Source organism: Pelobates fuscus, chromosome 6 (assembly GCF_036172605.1).
Source record: "Pelobates fuscus isolate aPelFus1 chromosome 6, aPelFus1.pri, whole genome shotgun sequence".
NCBI lineage: Eukaryota > Metazoa > Chordata > Amphibia > Anura > Pelobatidae > Pelobates > Pelobates fuscus.
The window spans coordinates 217,211,524-217,230,169 of record NC_086322.1 but is presented as its reverse complement, the minus strand read 5'-3'; positions in this window follow the sequence as shown (position 1 = coordinate 217,230,169).

The following is an 18,646-nucleotide window of genomic DNA, read 5'->3' as shown; positions in this document are numbered from 1 at the left end:
CATTAGGCATGTATACATGCCTGAAAAATTTGGTATTGTTGCAGCCGCTGCTGTAGCAGCGGCCAGAAAAATTGGTTTGTTTCAGTGGCAGAAAGTGCCCTAAAACATGGCGACTTGAACCCTAGTTGGTGGATAAGTCACGCAAGTCAACCGGCATTCAGAGCTAAAATACAGCAGCGTGTGGACCATTTTTAGCCCAAGGCAGCTCATCTCATCAGGCCTGTTGACCATGTGTCAACTTGCCCAACTTCAATGCCGCTAACAAATTTGTTCCGTTGTCACAAACTACTTTGCCGATATCCAGTTGCTGCGGAGTCAGCCACTTTTCCACCTGTGCGTTCAGGGCGGACAGGAGTGCTTGTCCAGTGTGACTCTCTGCTTTCAAGCAAGTCAAACACAAGACGGTGTGACACTGCCGTATCCGGGATGTGGAATAGTACCTGGGGAGCTGGGGGGGTGCCGTTGATGTGGAGCAAGACGCAGCAGCAGAAGAGGACTTAGCCGAGGAGGTTATGGAAGAGGATGGAGTAGGAGGAGTAGAGGAGGTGGCAGCAGGACTGCCTACAAGTCGTGGCGGTGTCACCAACTCCTCTGCAGAGCCATGCATTCCATGCTTGGCAGCAGTCAGCAGGTTTACCCAATGCGCAGTGTAGGTGATATACCTGCCCTGACCATGCTTTGCAGACCAGGTATCAGTGGTCAGATGGACCCTTGCCCCAACACTGTGTGCCAGACATGCCATTACTTCCTTTTGCACAATCGAGTACAGGTTGGGGATTGCCTTTTGTGCAAATAAATTTCGTCCGGGTACCTTCCACTGCGGTGTCCCAATAGCTACAAATTTTTTGAACGCCTCAAACTCCACCAGCTTGTATGGTAAAAGCTGGCGGGCTAATAGTTCGGACAAGCCAGCTGTCAGACGCTGGGCAAGGGGGTGACTTTGTGACATTGGCTTCTTACGCTCAAACATGTCCTTGACGGGGGCGGGGCCTGACTGCAGAAGGGAGCAGACGTGTGCTGCTGAAGCTCCAGCAGCCACGCACAAAGCGACATAAAATCCGTTATACGGAACCTGCGACCCGACCCATATTGGCCACTAATCGACTCAGGGCACCGAGACCGGCAGAATGACACCTCTCCCGAGGCTGTACGCCAAAGTCCCGAATATCCGGCCGTCGCAGCCTACTCACGAGGTGGACACGGGGAGGCGGCCGCTCTCCCGTCGCCGCAAAGCATGGACAAGCTCAGTTCCGGCTCCCGTTCCCCCCCCCCATGGACCGGAGGGGGTTATCCCGGTCCCCACCAACCCAGCAAGTAAAGAGACACTGATTACAGCAGACTGCCCAGACTGGGGCCCTGGACGGGCTGGACCCAGCAAGATGGCGGAGGCTGTATCCCAGCCTACATTCACGCTGCCACAGCCGACCAACCTGGACAGGATATTCCAGAATTTCTGGGCCCGACTGGAACGACTCCTAACCGGGTCCTCCTCTGCAAATGGAGAGGAGACGAAGGAGGTGAGGAGAAGGGGAAGGAGTGGGCCGATCCCGGGTAAAGCTTGCCCCTCAACACCCACTGTACCCACTAAATACCCACCTGGGCCGGAGGTCCCACGGAGACATCCTCCACAGCTTCAGCCACCACGCCGAAAGCCCGCCCGCCGCTGACGGCGGCGAAACACCAGGGCCACCCACGGCGCCCACCAGGGGAAAGACCCGGCTCACATAGACACCCGAGTCTGGGGCAAGAAGAAGCCGACCCCACAAGAGGCCTGGGGCTGGGGAAAAGCCCTCCCTTCCTCACGATCACTCAGCACTGACCAAACGTCGAGAGATGCTACATACAGTACACCCTCCACTCCAAGAGCGGCCATATACAGGCTTGGTGACCCACCTCAACGACTCCCATCACGCCCTGGAAGCCATCGCATCACACTGCCGTCCAGAGGACCCTCACTGGGTACTGACTGCACCCCAACAGAGGGCATCGGCTAACAGGGGCAATACCACGAGCGCCCAATGTTCCGGCAACATTCAACCACAGCAGCAATGCAGCCGGACAATCTTGGGGATTAGCATTAATCGGACTTGACTGTACACCTAGACAATAATTTTCCATACTCTAATGCAAATCTTATAGTATGAAACCATTTCTCCACTCCATATGCCATGTTGTCATACTGCTATTGTGCTTTAGGCCTCAGTCTACAACCTATGTAAACTACAGGTCAATCTTACTATTATTAAGCGTATGATCTCTAGCCCTAGCCTATGAGACTTATTCATAGTTGTGTTTTAAAGCTTCATAGCCAGTTTATTAAACTATATGTTGATTGTTACGCGCTGAATTACTATACAATAACTACTCACACCTAATTTGAATAGCAAGTTTACTGTGCATAAACCCGCGACCTCTTTATTTGAACAGCATGTTTAATGCGTATACACTCGTGACCTCTTAATTTGCATAGCATGTTTTCTATGTGTAAACTCGTGACCTCTTAATTTGAATAACATGTTTACTAAGTTTAAACTCGTGACCTCTTAACTTGAATAGCATGTCTACTATATATATATAAACTCGCAACCTATCCTCTGGTAACTAAATATATATATAAAATTGTGCATTGTTCCTATGTACCCCGTTGTAACCTATGTTTCGAATTATGCAAGTGGACTGCCTTTGGGGCACCACGTGCTTGTATGTTATCTTAATATGCACTGCAAAAAAAAAAAAAAAACATGTCCTTGACAGACACATGACTGTGGGCAGATGAGCGGGAACTGCTCAAGGCGGGAGACGGAGTGGCGGATGGTTGAGAGGGGGCAAGGAGGACAGCAGTGGTTGACGTGGCTGAAGATGCTGGACCAGGAGGAGGATGGCGGCTTAGAGTAGGCGTGCTGCTTGTACTCATGTGTTGATCCCATAGGCGTTTGTGATGTGAGATCATGTGCCTACGCAAAGCAGTTGTACCTAGGTGGGTGTTGGACTTCCCACGACTCAGTTTCTTTTGGCACAGGTTGCAAATGGCATCGCTGTTGTCAGAGGCAGACACACAAAAAAAATTCCACATTGCTGACCTCTGCAATGACGGCATTCTGGTGGTGGACACAGCATGCGTTGATTGGCGTGCTGTCGGGCTGACCCCGGGTGCCGATGCATGCTGTCTGACTGTGCCACTAGCTCCTTGCGACGACCTCCCCCTGCTTCCAACTCGTCTCCTCCTCCTCCTCTCTGCCTCCCCATCTGAACTTTCGCCCTGTTCTTCTTCTTGCCGAGCGGGCACCCACGTGACATCCATGGACGCATCTTCATCATCAACCGCTTCACTTGTATCTGACAACTCAGCAAAGGAAGCAGCAGCGGGTACATGATCATCATCATCACACCGTACGTCCATGTGTGTAATGCTGTCTGACTGAGACATATCCCTGTTATCTACATCCTCTGGCAATAATGGTTGCGCATCACTCATTTCTTCAAACAGATGTGTGAATAACTCCTCTGACATACCAAGTAAAGCGGCTGTGGTGCTAGTTTTGGTGGTGGCGGCAGGCGGGTGAGTGGTATCTTGAGAGGTGCCTGAAGCTAAGCTGGAGGAGGATGGTGCGTCAAGGTTCCGAGCGGAGACTGTAGAAGATTGGGTGTCCTGTGTTAGCCAGTCAACTATGTACTCAGAACTTTTCAAGTTCAGGGTACGTGGCCTCTGAAAACTGGGCATTATTCCAAAGGGAATCACAGCACCACGACCACGATGGCCCCTCTGGGGTGGCCTGCCTCTGCCTGTCATTTTTTTGGGGATTAGTGGTACTATGCGTGCAAGCTACTGTGAGACCAGATATGAGTGGCAATGGCAGAGGTCTGCAGAGTACACGCTGTAGGCCTGACACACCCGCTTGAAGACAACTAACTGCTATTCAGTCTATAACCGTGAAAACATTTTTTTGGTTTTAAATGCACGCTATAGAGACACCAGATATGAGTGGCAATGTGCACTGGCACAGGTCTGCAGAGCACAGGCTGTAGGCCTGACACACCCGCTTGAAGACAAGTAACTGCCATTCAATCTATAACAGTGAAAAAAGGTTTTTGGTTTTAAATGCACGCTATTGTGACACCAGATATGAGTGGCAATGTGCACTGGCACAGTTCTGCAGAGCACACGCTGTAGGCCTGACACACCCGCTTTAAGGACACTGACTGCTATTAGCTTACACTGGAAAACTGTTTTTCTTTGTAAAAGCACGCTACAGAGACACCAGATATGAGTGGTGGCACTGGGCAAATGGGCACAGTATCCACTGAGCCTGACACAGAAGCTGGCAGACAACGAACTGCTCTTCTTCAATCTATTACAGTGAAAAACTTTTTTTGGTTTTAAATGCACGCTATAGAGACACCAGATATGAGTGGCAAATTACACTTGCAGAGGTTGGCAGAGCACACGCTGAAGGCCTGACACCCAGACGCTTGCAGACAACAAACTGCTATTAGCTTACAGTGAAACCCTTTTTTTGTTTTTAAAGGCACGCTATAGTCACACCAGATATGAGTGGTGGCACTGGGCAAATGGGCACAGTATCCACTGAGCCTGACACAGAAGCTGGTAGACAACTGCTCTTCTTCAATCTATTACAGTGAAAAAAGCAGACTGATGTTCTAGCCCTAAAAAGGGCTTTTTGGGGTGCTGTTCTTACAGCAGAGATCAGATGAGTCCTTCAGGATTGTAGTGGACACTGAATACCCTCGCATAGCTATCAATTTCCCTATCTAATGAACAGCAGCTACACTTTCCCTCCTCTCAGTAAGCATGCAGCTTCAGAATGAATCTAAAATGGATGCTGGGAGGGAGGTGGAAGGGAGGGTCTGCTATGTTCGCCGGGAACTATTCGTCAGCGAACAGTTCGGTACATCACTAGTGACCAACTCCAAGATTACTCATCATATATCCCAGAAGCGGGGATCATACCGCTGTAAGCCGACCATACTAGAGCTGGTATAGGCTCTATTAAATGTGAGTGTATCTACTGTTTTTTTATTACCTTTTATCCACTGTGGAACATACTGCACCATTATTGTTTCCATTTTTATTTCCCCCTTGGCTGTCTGTCACTGCACCGGAGAGGAGACTTACCACATACAAGCTATCCACACAAGAGCTGGATTAAGCTCTACCAAATGTAAGGTATTTGACACCTCTCGGAACATCCTACACCATCATCCTTCTCATCACTCAACGCCCTCTCCTATATATATGGATACTGCGAGGAGCGGAACCATACAACTCCAGAGATCAGCTTAGGAACCAAGCTCCACTTTATTGGACTCTGTTTCAACTACCACTACCCTAACTAGGACCTTTTTTTTTGTTTTTGTTTTTTATAATTCTTTATTTTTGTTGTGCAGGTAGGTACATGTCATTCACAAACGCCACAACAGCGTACTTATATAGTCATACAGGTTTGACAATGGCATGAGTGTGTGCACATTTTTTTTTTTAAGTATTAACAAGCTTAATACAACATTTAACATTAGCGGAGAGTAAATGCGCAGTAGTTGAGTATGTGAGTGGGTTAGGTGTCCTTCGCAGGAGACTACTACCGTAAATTGAATGCTGGAGTATACACATCTGCCTGAGAGACAAGGCTGGAGGTTCAAGAGTAGAGAGACAGACATGAAAAATGTTAAACAAAATAAGCAGGCTAGGTGAGGTCTAATGCTTGGTTGCCGCTGGGTACATAACTTTATGGTGACTTGGGATAGCCCAAATGATGCTAGATAACAAGTTAACAAACCACGAGAAATTATGGTAACACTATGTTTAACAACTGTTTAGTTAACAAAAGAAGAGAGACATTACGCGCCCAGATTGCTATTTGGGCACACGATCATGCGCAGGCTTATAATTACATTAGTCTGATTAACATTAAGGCAAGAAAATCAAAAAATAAATAATAATAAAAAAAACACTACAATGGGTATGAATAATGCAGCGGTCTCGTGCGGTATTACTGCATGTGGGCTTGCAGGAGCATAGTCCGCCTCTGAGTCCGTTTGTTCCGATCAGCCAACGCCTGCTCTGGAGGTCTGGCTGGTGGGCCCAGGATCATGGCTCAGCCTGCCCAGTGAGGTAAGTCCCGGTAAGAGGATACCTTGATGGTAAGTCAGGTGGAGGGATGTGTGGCTTGGTTTCTGCTGTCGTCGATTGGTATCAGTCTGGTGGTTATGCTCCCCCTCGCGCTGTCAGTAGCTCAGTGCTGGGCGCAGGTACACCTGACGAGTAGCCTGTGCTCCCGGCTGGGATTTTTGTGGGTCTGCGTGGACGCTGGCTGCTGCCGATTCGAGGTGGTGATGTCGTGGTCGTGGTCAGCTTGGGTTTTACTCTCCGCCGTCTGTGTAGTCTGCCATAGTACGGTTTGTCCCTCTTAGGTCGACGCTGAGTCGCTGCCTTTTTGTTAGGCTGTCTGTGAGGCCGCGTCCCAGGATTTCTGCTAGTTTGAGGTGAGTGTTTGGAGGATTGTATTGGGCTGTGGAACGTGCACGGTAGTGAGTGATCCAGTGCAGTGCCCAAGGGAGTCCCCCTCACGGTTGGCTGCCCGTGGCCCCTCTCACCTGCACTCTTGAGGGTTTTCTGACTTTTCTGTGCTCGGAGCTGCAGTTTCTCCCAGAACTGGGCGAACAGCTCATCAATGCGCCTATTAAGGTCAATGCTTCTGTCTAGACTCTGCTTTGGGGTTGCAGGCTGGAACCGCTGTCGTGGTGAGTACTCAGCCGCCATCTTGTGTGTGCCTCGTGTTTCGCTGGCCCTGGAGTTGCACTGCTTCTTGGCTGTCTGTGTAGGTATGTCACTCCGGGCTCACAGCGAGGACCGGGATATCCCCCACTGGTCCAGGGGGGGGGGGGGTAGGAGGTTAGAGGGTCGAGGTGCTGTAGCAGGCTGGCAGAGAGTAGAGCGGCCGTCTCTCCCTCTCCCGCTGTCTCACAGGCCTCGGTAGCCGCAGTGTGGGTATCCGGGTCGTCAGGCGAGTGATTTGGGTATCGGAAGATATGTCCGGACGTCCCCCTTACGGCTATGCCTCACCCGAGCGAATTTACGCCAGGTAGTGGGGTATTAACCCCCAAAATCTTTGGTTCATGTCGGAGCACGGACCCGACACGTCCGCTCGGTCTGGATGCTAGGCTCCGCCCCTTTTTTATTTTTTATTTTTATCTATCCACCTTGTCTATTGGCGCAGCCCCATCCTTTTGTTTGTTTGCTATTTGTCCATTTATTCCAAGGACACGTGAGAGAGTCCTTGTTTGGGATTGCTGCCTTTTACTTTATAAGATACATTAGCGCTGACTCTATTCTCTTTTTCACAAATCAAGAGGAGCTTCCATCCTCCTAAACTGACATGTCACTTTTACACCACACACACAGGACATTGACGCTAATGGAAGATATGTCATAGTGACGGGCACAATAAATGATATAAACATAAAATACATACAATGTAGGAGATGATTCACACTTCTAGACTGGTTCTGTAATATAAAAAGCAATATAGTGTAATATGCTAGTACAATTGTATCAATCGAAATGAGCGTCAGGTACTCACAAGCCTAGAGCCAAATTTCTGCATATGGCTCTCATGGATAGCGCTGTTTGTATTTTATAGAGTGGTGTAAGGGGTTCCCACTCAGGTGATCTGTGGCATTTATTGCCACCACACTTAATCCCACTTTGTTTGTATATTTTTTGTGTTCCACTTACTATTGTTTTAATTCCCCTTTTATATACAACGTTGGGATAAACTAATATGTCTTATTTAGAAGACAGAAATTACACGGTCAAAGATATTGACCATATGTTTGTAGAAATTGAAGATTCAACAAACAATATAGAATACACCAACACTGACAAATGTAAAAATAATCTGGAAAAAGCACTGACCCGTGAAATGAAAATAAAATGGGAAGTAGCTACCCTAAAAAAATACGTTAAAGAACAAATAACACCGAGAGGTCTCAGATTTGAAAAAGATCCTACCTTTGATAGAGAAGACCCCAGCTTTATGTTAGGGTGGAATAAGCTGCTTGAAGGTTTCTCTTTTAGCGTGATTGGGTACATAGTATCTAGAAGGGAAGAAACCCTAATACAAATAGACGAAGAGATAAATAAATGGAAACAAAAACTTAGCGACACCTCCAGCCCAGAAATATTTAATCAAATAATAAAAGAGGTCAGAATAAAAGTAGAAAAAATAGAAAAAGAAACTATTGCAATTAAAAGAAAGAAATACCTGAGAGACACTAACGATTATAAAACAGGTAACATCAGGTATCCTAAAAGAATGAGAAAACAAAATCAGAGAAATCAGATTGAAAGGTATAGACCACAAAACGAGTTTGTAAAGTATAGAAATCACAGAGACTGTCACTCCCCAATCCATAGAACAAATAATTGGAACAATAAAGAGTTATATCTCAAAGATTCCCCCCCAGAGAATAAGACAAGATCAGAGAGGGAATAGGCAATCTAAAAAAACACTTGACCACAATCCCTCAAAAACCAATTGGTCACCAAAGGCATCAACTTCAGTATACCAACATCCCAACAGGAGCTATAGGGACCCAAATAGGAGCTATAGAGACGTCGTAAAAGAAGGCATAAGGAGAGAGTCCCCACAATACAGAAGGAATACCCAAAGATATGGAGAAAAGAGGAACCCCTCGCCAGATCTAAACAGAAGAAGAGAAATTACGCCAAGAGAATATGGAAGGAATAGCCGGAAAGCTCTCAGACCAGAAGATGCGAGAGAAAGAGATCCCTCAAGACAACAAAAGGAATCCAGAAGAGACATCAAGTCTCAAGAAAGATATGAAGAGAAAAAAACCTTGAATCTAGAACCACTACACACAGAAAAATATCGAGATACTCCTGTGGATTTTCGGAGGGAACCCACAACAGGGAAGCTCAAATGGCAAGAGAAACCGACATCATGGGAATCCCCGGGCAAACGCCAGAGATCCAGAGAACAAGAATCAGAAGAGGAAGAAAGGGGAAACAAAGAAAAGAAGGGAAGGTTATAGACTCCAATGGAATCTTTAACCTTAGTGATTGCCCACTTACTGATGGAGAAATACAAGTCCTAAAAAAAGGCCTCAAGTTTGCCCCTACAGCCGAAATAGATAAATTCAACTTTTTTATTGACATGAATAAATTCATGAGAAATCTATGCTTAAAAAAGTTTTTTAATGATAAAGATTGCCCGACGAATGAACCCTCGGAAAGCGAACAAAATTTTGTTCAAACACAATTGAAAGAGAAATCAACTTTTTTTCCCAGACACATGATCTCTGATAGAATGAAAACATTTGAGACCATGGTGATGGGGGAAATAAACAAAATTAAAAAACTAAATAAATTTCAACAAAACATGTCTAGAAAAGAAAAAAATACTTTAACAAAATTACAAAAAAACAAAGACCTGATTATAAAACCAGCCGACAAAGGGGGGGGGGATAGTGGTATTATCGAAGCTGAAATATATGGAAGAATCTGAAAGAATCCTTTCAGACTCCAGCACTTACCAAAAACTTAATTCAAATCCCACTAACAAAGTGAAGGAACTCTTTGAAGAATATATTAAGAAGGGATTGGAAAAAGAAATACTTACAGAAAAAGAAGGTAAATATTTACAGACAGCACACCCGAAATTACCGGTTTTTTATTATTTACCCGGACGCCCAATTATATCAGGAATAGACTCCATTTCCTCCAGAATTTCAGAGTACATCGATATACTACTACAGCCTATAGTTGCTAAGACATTGTCACACTTGAAAGATACAATCCATATCTTACAAGTTCTAGATTCTATCCAGTGGAAACACAGTTATCATTTGGTCACAAGTGATGTTACATCCTTGTACAGCATTATCCCACACGAAATAGGAATAAGAGCGGTGAAATATTTTTTAGTTAAAGCGAATTTTAAAGATGAACAAATAGAGTTCATTTTAGAAGGGATCCATCTCATTTTAACAAACAACTTTTTTTGGTATCACGACACTTTTTATCTACAAATTAGAGGGACGGCGATGGGCACCAAATTCGCACCCAGTTACGCAAATCTTTTTATGGCGTATTGGGAGGAACATTTCATCTATTCAATCCATCCCTTGGTGTCGAATTTGGTGTCCTACCACCGATATATAGATGACATCTTTTTAATCTGGGAAGGCACGACAGACCTTTTAGAGATGTTCAAACACTTTTTAAACGACAATGACTGGGGGATTATCCTCACCACCTCTCAAAGTCAGAAGGAAATCCATTTTTTAGATCTCCACATCTTTGTACAAAATGAGCAAATTAAAACAAAAAATTTCTTCAAAACAGTAGATGCAAACGGGTACATCGAGAAATCCAGCTGCCACCACAGACCATGGCTTAAGAACGCACCTAAAGGACAATTTTTGAGGATAAGGCGAAACTGCACTAATGACGAAGACTTTAAGACACAAGCAGGGAGAATAAGAGAACAATTTAAAGAAAAAGGATACGAAGAAACTGAATTGAACATGGCTATGGAGGAAGTAATGAACACATCAAGGAAAGATTTACTAACCTACAAACCCAAAAACACACAATCTACGTATACCCAGAATATTCCTTTTATTTGCAATTTTAATGGTAACCATAAACAAATAAATAGAGCCATCAGGAACTGGTATATCTTACAAGAAGATCCTGTTTTAAAAACTATGTTACCGACCCAACCACGTATAATTTATAGAGGTGCCACTAATATGAAAAAAACCCTAGTTCGAAGTAGTGAAGGCCCAGCCAAAATAAAACATTTTCTAAACTATAATAAAGGTTTCTATGGTTGTGGGACCTGCCTGGCGTGCAGGACCACCAAAAGCAAAAAGAGACACCTGACCGATATTAAAGATCTCATCAATAAGGAATTCACCATTAAGGAACAACTTACATGCTTCTCTAAAGGAGTCATTTATGTGATAAAATGCCCCTGTGGCCTATTATACATAGGCAGAACCATAAGATGCCTGCACATAAGAATTTCGGAACTCGTGCGCAACATAAAAAAAGGTCTAGAGACACACAGTTTATCAAAGCACTTTAAAACCCACCATAACCAGGAACCTGAGAACCTATTTTTTTGCCCACTTAAACTTGTAGAAAAAGATTGGAGGGGAGGTGACTTTAACAAAAAAATCGGAATAGAAGAAATGAAATTCATCTATAATTTTAACACTCTAATACCCCACGGATTAAATTCAGACTTCGAGGTCTGTCATTTCTTCTAAATGCCTATTTGTTGGAAACATCTTTATGCTAGAATAAAATTGAATAATATCAGGAAAATGCTGTCACCTCCTACTACATAGAGCAGGCTTTTAAAAGTATTAGATATATTTGCAATCCTCTAAAACGGAAAACACTTTATCCACCTAGAGACACCTGTGTGATGAATATTTAATATTGTAATGGATAGTGAATAATACCCTACAACTATAAGCACTTTAAATATAACAGTATTAAGATTAAGAATGATTATCACCATTGGCACAACACCAGCACTTTAATATAAGATGTCAGCATATGATGTTTTTCAATGTGATTAATACTATCTAAGTTAAAGGCTAATATCACTTTTTGCACAACATCAGCATTTTAATGTTTAATTAAGCACTTTAATGTTAAGCTATTAATGCTATTTAAATTCCACCAGCACTTTAATGCTAAGCCACTAATGTTATACAAATTCATATTTATTTAGCACTTTTATGTTATGCCACTAAAGCTATCTAAATTTCTATTAATTCCGAAATGGAACGCACGACACGCTCGCCATGCGTTCCAGTGACGTCAGTAGATAGCGACGGCGCCATCTGAAAGTGGAACGCATGCCGTCAGCGGTGGAACGCACGTTGCGTTCCATACATGCGATAGCCGGAACCCGGAAGTGAAAAGACACAAGGGGATTAAGAAGACGCAAAACAGAGAAAGAAGCCCATACACCGATTGAAAAAGCCCCTGGTACGGGGCGAAACGCGTTTCGGACATTTGGACTTTTGCCAATTGGCAGGACTATATACAGTTACTCTATTTTTTATTTATTTTATCGAAATTTTAATTTGATCCATGTTTTACTCCACATTGGGGAGCAATAAAGTTTTCTCTTGAAAAAAGTCAAGTCAAGTTGTGGAACCTGGATTATTACCCAACCGGAGCATCATATAAGTGATCTGGGAATAGGAGAGGGACATCCTGAAAAGTCCCACAGCGCTATCCATGAGAGCCATATGCAGAAATTTGGCTCTAGGCTTGTGAGTACCTGACGCTCATTTCGATTGATACAATTGTACTAGCATATTACACTATATTGCTTTTTATATTACAGAACCAGTCTAGAAGTGTGAATCATCTCCTACATTGTATGTATTTTATGTTTGTATTTTATAGAGTGGTGTAAGGGGTTCCCACTCAGGTGATCTGTGGCATTTATTGCCACCACACTTAATCCCACTTTGTTTGTATATTTTTTGTGTTCCACAATAAATGATATGCTATACACAATAGCAAACATCTATGCACCGAAGACGAATCAGCACAATTTCCTCCGCAAAATACTGCAAAAATTGACCAACAGGCAAAGGGGCATTACAATGATTTGTGGAGATATTAACCACATTTGGACCCTAACGCTCTCACTGCACAGCCGCAGGCATTGCCCACTTAAAAGGCAATGAAAAGCCATCCAAAAACTGCTCCACGAGTACCATTACTAAGACACGTGGAGGAAAATACACACTTCTCCATGGCCCATAATTCCTATTCCCGTATCGATGGATTCTTTGTCTCAAGATCTAATTTAAATCAACTATTAAAATGCGACATAAGACAAATCACCTGGTCGGACCACGCACCGGTTTTGCTAGACATGAAAAACCTATATGATTTCAAAAACCGTAGTCCATGGAAAATTAATACCTCCTTGCTACATGACTGAAACTTTATCAAAGAACTCGATAGGGATTTAAAATCCTACTTTGCAATCAATGAAATGGACGGGGTGACTTCCACAGTGGTGTGGATGGCCCATAAAGCTGTGGTTAGGGGGATACTAATAAGAAGGGCAACATACATTAAAAGGCTAACACAAACGAATAAACAGGCCATAGAGCAAATCAGGACACACATGGCAAAACTAAAACTCTCACTATTTACATGGTAATAAGGTGGGCAAGCTCTTGGCAAACCAGCTAAAAAAACAGACAGGCAAACCAAAAGATTTCCTACCTCATGGACAACACAGGACACAAAACCACCACACCCAAATCCATAAGTGAGGAATTCGCTAAGTACTACTCTAGCCTTTATAACCTACAAAATGACAAGAGCACAGTACAACCGACAGAATCAGTCATAATAGAGTACTTAGATGGGACAAGAATGCCACACCTCATACAACTACAAAAGCAGGACCTAACCAAACCAATAGAGACCGAAGAAGTGATAAAAATCATCAAAAACCTCCCTACAGGAAAATCACCTGGGCAAGACGACCTAGACAATCTCTACTACTAAATGTTCAGTACAACCCTAGCGCCCTGCATAACCAAGGCATTTAACAACGCAATCACAAGCAAAACACTGCCTAAGGAGGTACTATTGGCCCACATTGTAACACTGCCAAAACCCAACAAACCACCAACACTACTGCAAAACTTCAGACCGATAGCTTTGTTAAAAACAGATGCAAAGCTATTCGCTAAAATATATGCAACAGGATTGGGGCACATAATACCACACATAGTACATAGTGATCAGGTCAGCTTTGTTAGGAGGCGACAAGGCTCGGACAACACCTGAAAGGTTGTAAACCTCCTGCATAGGCTCCAGGCACAAGATTGAGGGGGACTATTTATCTCCCTCGATGCAGAAAATGCCTTTGATTGTTTTCATTGGGGGGTTTTGAAAGCAACACTGACACGGTTTGGAATCCCTGAAGAGTTCATAGCAGTAATATAGTCCTTATACAGCTCACCATCAGCCCAAGTACTAAACTCTGGCTTCCTGTCAGAACCCTTCCAACTCACAAATGGAACCTCCTCTCCCCTTTTCTATATGTACTGGCTCTAGAGACCATAGCAATTAAAATTAAAGCAAACCAGGCGATCCATGGGATACGGGTGGGAGGGACAGAATACAAGGCCAGTCTGTTCACAGACGATGTGCAGCTCACACTCACACAACCATTTATATCACTGCCTAACCTCATTACTGAAATTCGATCATATGGGGTTCAGTCGTATTACAAACAAAATGTTACAAAAATGCAAGCAATGGGAGTGGGGGTTCCATGGCAAACAGTTAACCAACTGAAAGCCACATTTCCACTGGATTGGAGGGATGACAATCTCACATTCCTAGGGCTACGAATACCTAAAAACAACACTCCTACATAAACTAAATTATGGTAAACAATTGAAAGAGATTATAGCAGCCTTAACGGGATGGAAACACAAATCTGTCCTGGGTGGGAAGACTAGCGGCACTGAAAATAGTGTTGCTGCCGAAATTCCAATTCCTGACCAGATCTTTCTCCCCAACACATGCTTTCACAAGCTCCAGCAGGTCTTTACAAGATTTGTATGTGCAAACCGCAAAATACGAGTAGCCACCCGAATACTTAGTAAAACTGGCCCTCCTCTCCACGGCCCTCCTAGCACATAAGACAGAGAATGCACCACAATGGGTGAAGATGGAATCAGCATGGTCGTGCCCCAAGGGTACGAGGTACCTTTTTTGGATACCCCATCAACTACGCCCCTAATTGCAAGATATGCCAGCCACCATGTCCTTGTTACTTAAAGTATGGGACGGGGCAAAACGACAACTAGGACACACAGACAAGTGGGCCCAGTCAACTCCCATATATAGCTTACACGTAGTTAACCGCACTCTAGACTATCGCCCATTGGTACAGAATGGGTGCACCCTGGTCGGACACCTCTACCAACCCAATATACTAATGACAATCCAGAACTCCAAGCTCGATACCAGCTACCGCACACTGTTCTCATACCTACAGATTAAATCTCTACTGGAGAATCGGACAGAAATTACCACTTCACACCCTACGAACCAAAGATAAATTTCGTAAAACAGGGATTATACCGAAACAAATTATATCATGTCTGTACACAAAGATAAACTCTGACCCAACACTAACGGCAGAGGAAAAATTCAGGGAAACATGGCAGAAAGACCTCAACAAAACATTCACGAACGAACACTGGCAGGAAGCATTTATAGCACATAAGGGTAGATCTAGATGCACACCACACCTGGAGCTAATTCGTAAAATACAGTATACTTGGTACATGGTACCGACCAAATTAGCAAGCATCTACCCAAGAGTATCGAAGCAATGTTGGCGCTGTGGAATAGCTGAGGGGACTATGTACCATGTAGGGTGGACCTGCCAACCGATTAGAGTATTGGGGAGAGGTGGAGACAATCATGGCCGGGGCCATGCACACCACAATCAAATTGCAGCCAGAGTGTGGTTTACTGTTCATGATGCTTACCGAGTGCTCGAGGGCACAGGCATTTCTGATATACCACATATTGATCGCAGCAAACACACTGATAGCGAGAGCTTTAAAACAAGTACAACCCCAAAAAGGGCAGAACTGCTACAACAAATTACCACAAACCTAGACTTTGAAACACAGATCACCTCACACTTTTATACAGCACCACACATAACAGCTAAAACATGGTGGGACGAATACATTGCCAAAGAGAGAGATGTTGGGACAGAGGAGACACATCATTAACAAAAAGGTACACTCCCCTAGCGATAAGGGGGCAAAAGGAAGGAGCTAGGAAGAGAGAGAGAAAAAAAAATTGCCACATTGCACATCAAGGGTTTCATGAAGAGTATACAAAAGAACAGACGGTTGTCATAAAGGATTACTCCTATGATAGCAATCCCACGAATAGTCGAATAGTTAAGTGCAGGAGACATACCCACACTGTAAATAGTTCAAGACGTAGAATAGTATACGGCAGTCAGTGACATTCCACATCGCCACCACACAAGTGGACACATTAGGTTACATGGTTAACAATGTACCAATTTCTAAAAGAAACTAATGTATTGATGACACTGCAATGCCAAAAGTATGATGGATGTAGTTGCATCACTGTGAAGTCTTGTTCCCCCTCTCTCCCCCCCCCTTTGTTTTCCTCTTATTCTGTGTCCCATGACATTTGTGTAAAATAAATACAAATTTCAAATGGGGGGAAAAAAAGAATGAGCAATCATCTGAAATGTTTTGTGTGACTGTTTCTGCAGCCTATACACTTTGGGTGAATTAAAACCTAAATAATGTTTACATTGTAAAATCTGACAAACAGGGCCGGACTGGGGATACAAAGCAGCCCTGGAAAAAATCTGTGCCAGCCCCATAAGTCATTGTGCTATATAGTGTGTGATATATATAATTTATTACTGGTATATTTCTTTTTCTAATTTAAAATATTAGTCATTTCAGGGTAATTAAATTATACAGTAAAGCATACTCACATCCAATCTTACTGATGCACACAAATAGGCTCATTGACAGATAATCTCAATAACACGCACAGACAAGGTTACTGGTACACACAAAAATTTAGTACAGGCAAACTCTGATACACACACAAGCTTACTACAGACAAGCTCACTGTCACACACACACTCTCCCTACAGACAAGCCCATTGACACACACATGCTCACTAACACACAGATGCACTACAGACAAGGTCATTGACACACATGCTCACTACAGACAAGCTCACTGACACAATATAGTCACTACAGACAAGCTCACAATTACACTCATGCTTACTACAGACAAACTCGGAGTCAAGTCCGGGGGAAAAAAGTGTGGGAATTAACCCAAGATCCACCCCGCCCCCTTAAAAAAAATTACACGCTCATATGCATATATATAGTTGGGTGAAGGGGTGACAGTGTGTGGAGGCTGAAAGTAATTGGGGATGGTGATATTGGGGGTGTCAGTGTGTGTATGGGGATGATAGTGTGTGGGTGACAGGGTGCATTTATGGGGGGAGTGAGGGGGCTGTGACAGGGTTTGTGGGGGGGGGGCTGTGACGATGTGTGGGGAGACAGGGTGGGGATGGTTGTGAGGGTAGAGGGGGCTTTGAGAAGGTGAGGGGCTGTGAGTGGGTAGGGGGTTGTAAGGTAGGTAGGGGATCTGTGAGTGGGTAGGGGGGAGTGTAAGGTGGGTAGGAGGTTAGTGAAGTGGGTAGGGGGGCTCACTGACAGATATACACACACAGATCATACATACATACATACATACATATTTCCCCAAAACACTCAGATTATTTTTTAAAATCCACCCAACCTCCCTTCTTTTGGGAGAGCTGTGTGGATTTTTTTACCTGGGGTCCAGTGGGGCTGCTGGCCAGTCTGTGCGGGCAGGTGGGCGGCGAGGGAGCGGTTATCTGTGAGCTCTCCCTGCTCAGGCTCCCTCGCACTCTGCAGAGTGATGCAGGGAGCTGGAATATGACGTCATGTTCCGGCTCCTGGTATCACTCTGTGGCGCACGAGGGAGCTGAGCATGGAGAGCTCACAGATCAGCGCTCCCTCGCCGCCCGCCTGCCCCGAGGCTAACAAGGCAAATGCCTTGTATGCCTCGTGGGCAAACAAGTCCTGCAGGACCACAAACGGGAATGGCGTTCCTGCTGTGGAAAAAGTGCAAGAACGCCGTTCCCGTGCGTTCCTGCAAGACTCGAGCCACAGACGGGCTCAGACACTAACACACACACACACACACGATCCCTACAGACAAGCTTACTGACACACATACAAGCTCCCTCACTAGCAGGCGCACACACACAGAAGCTCCCTCACTTGCAGATGCGCGTACACACACAGACGCTCACTCACTGACTATCAGATACACACACACAAATACATCCACACACACAGAGACAGGCAGACATCCACAACATCCACACACACAGAGACAGGCAGACATCCACAAAATCCACACACACAGAGACAGGCAGTCACACACACACACACACAGGCAGACAGTTACACACTCATAGGCAGCTAGCCACACACACAGCCAGGCAGCCAGCCACACACACACAGGCAGGCAGCCAGCCACACACACTGACCTGCTTCTTACCTCCACATCCCTTGGAGCTCCTGGAGATTGGTTGGGGAAGCAGGGACTCCTTCCTGCTTCCCATGCTGCAGTTACCCGTCTAATTTTGCCCACCCACTGCATGCTAAGCTCTGCCCTGCTGACAAACACTATAATCATTCTTTATAAATTTGAAATATTTAAAATAAATTTGGAATATATTATTATGTTATGTTTGTTTTTGAACAAAAAAACGAAGAACAGAAAGTTCAATGTCTCTGGGTGTGCACCTGTACAGACAACCCCAGGTGACCCAAGGAAGTAATGCCAAATGCCTACTCAGAGACTGGTGTACCCATTTGAGACTCCAGATATCTCAAAAAGGGGCATAACCCCATATATACAAAATCAAACAACAAAAATGGACAAATGTGGTCAGATTCAAAAGTCACTTGAAAC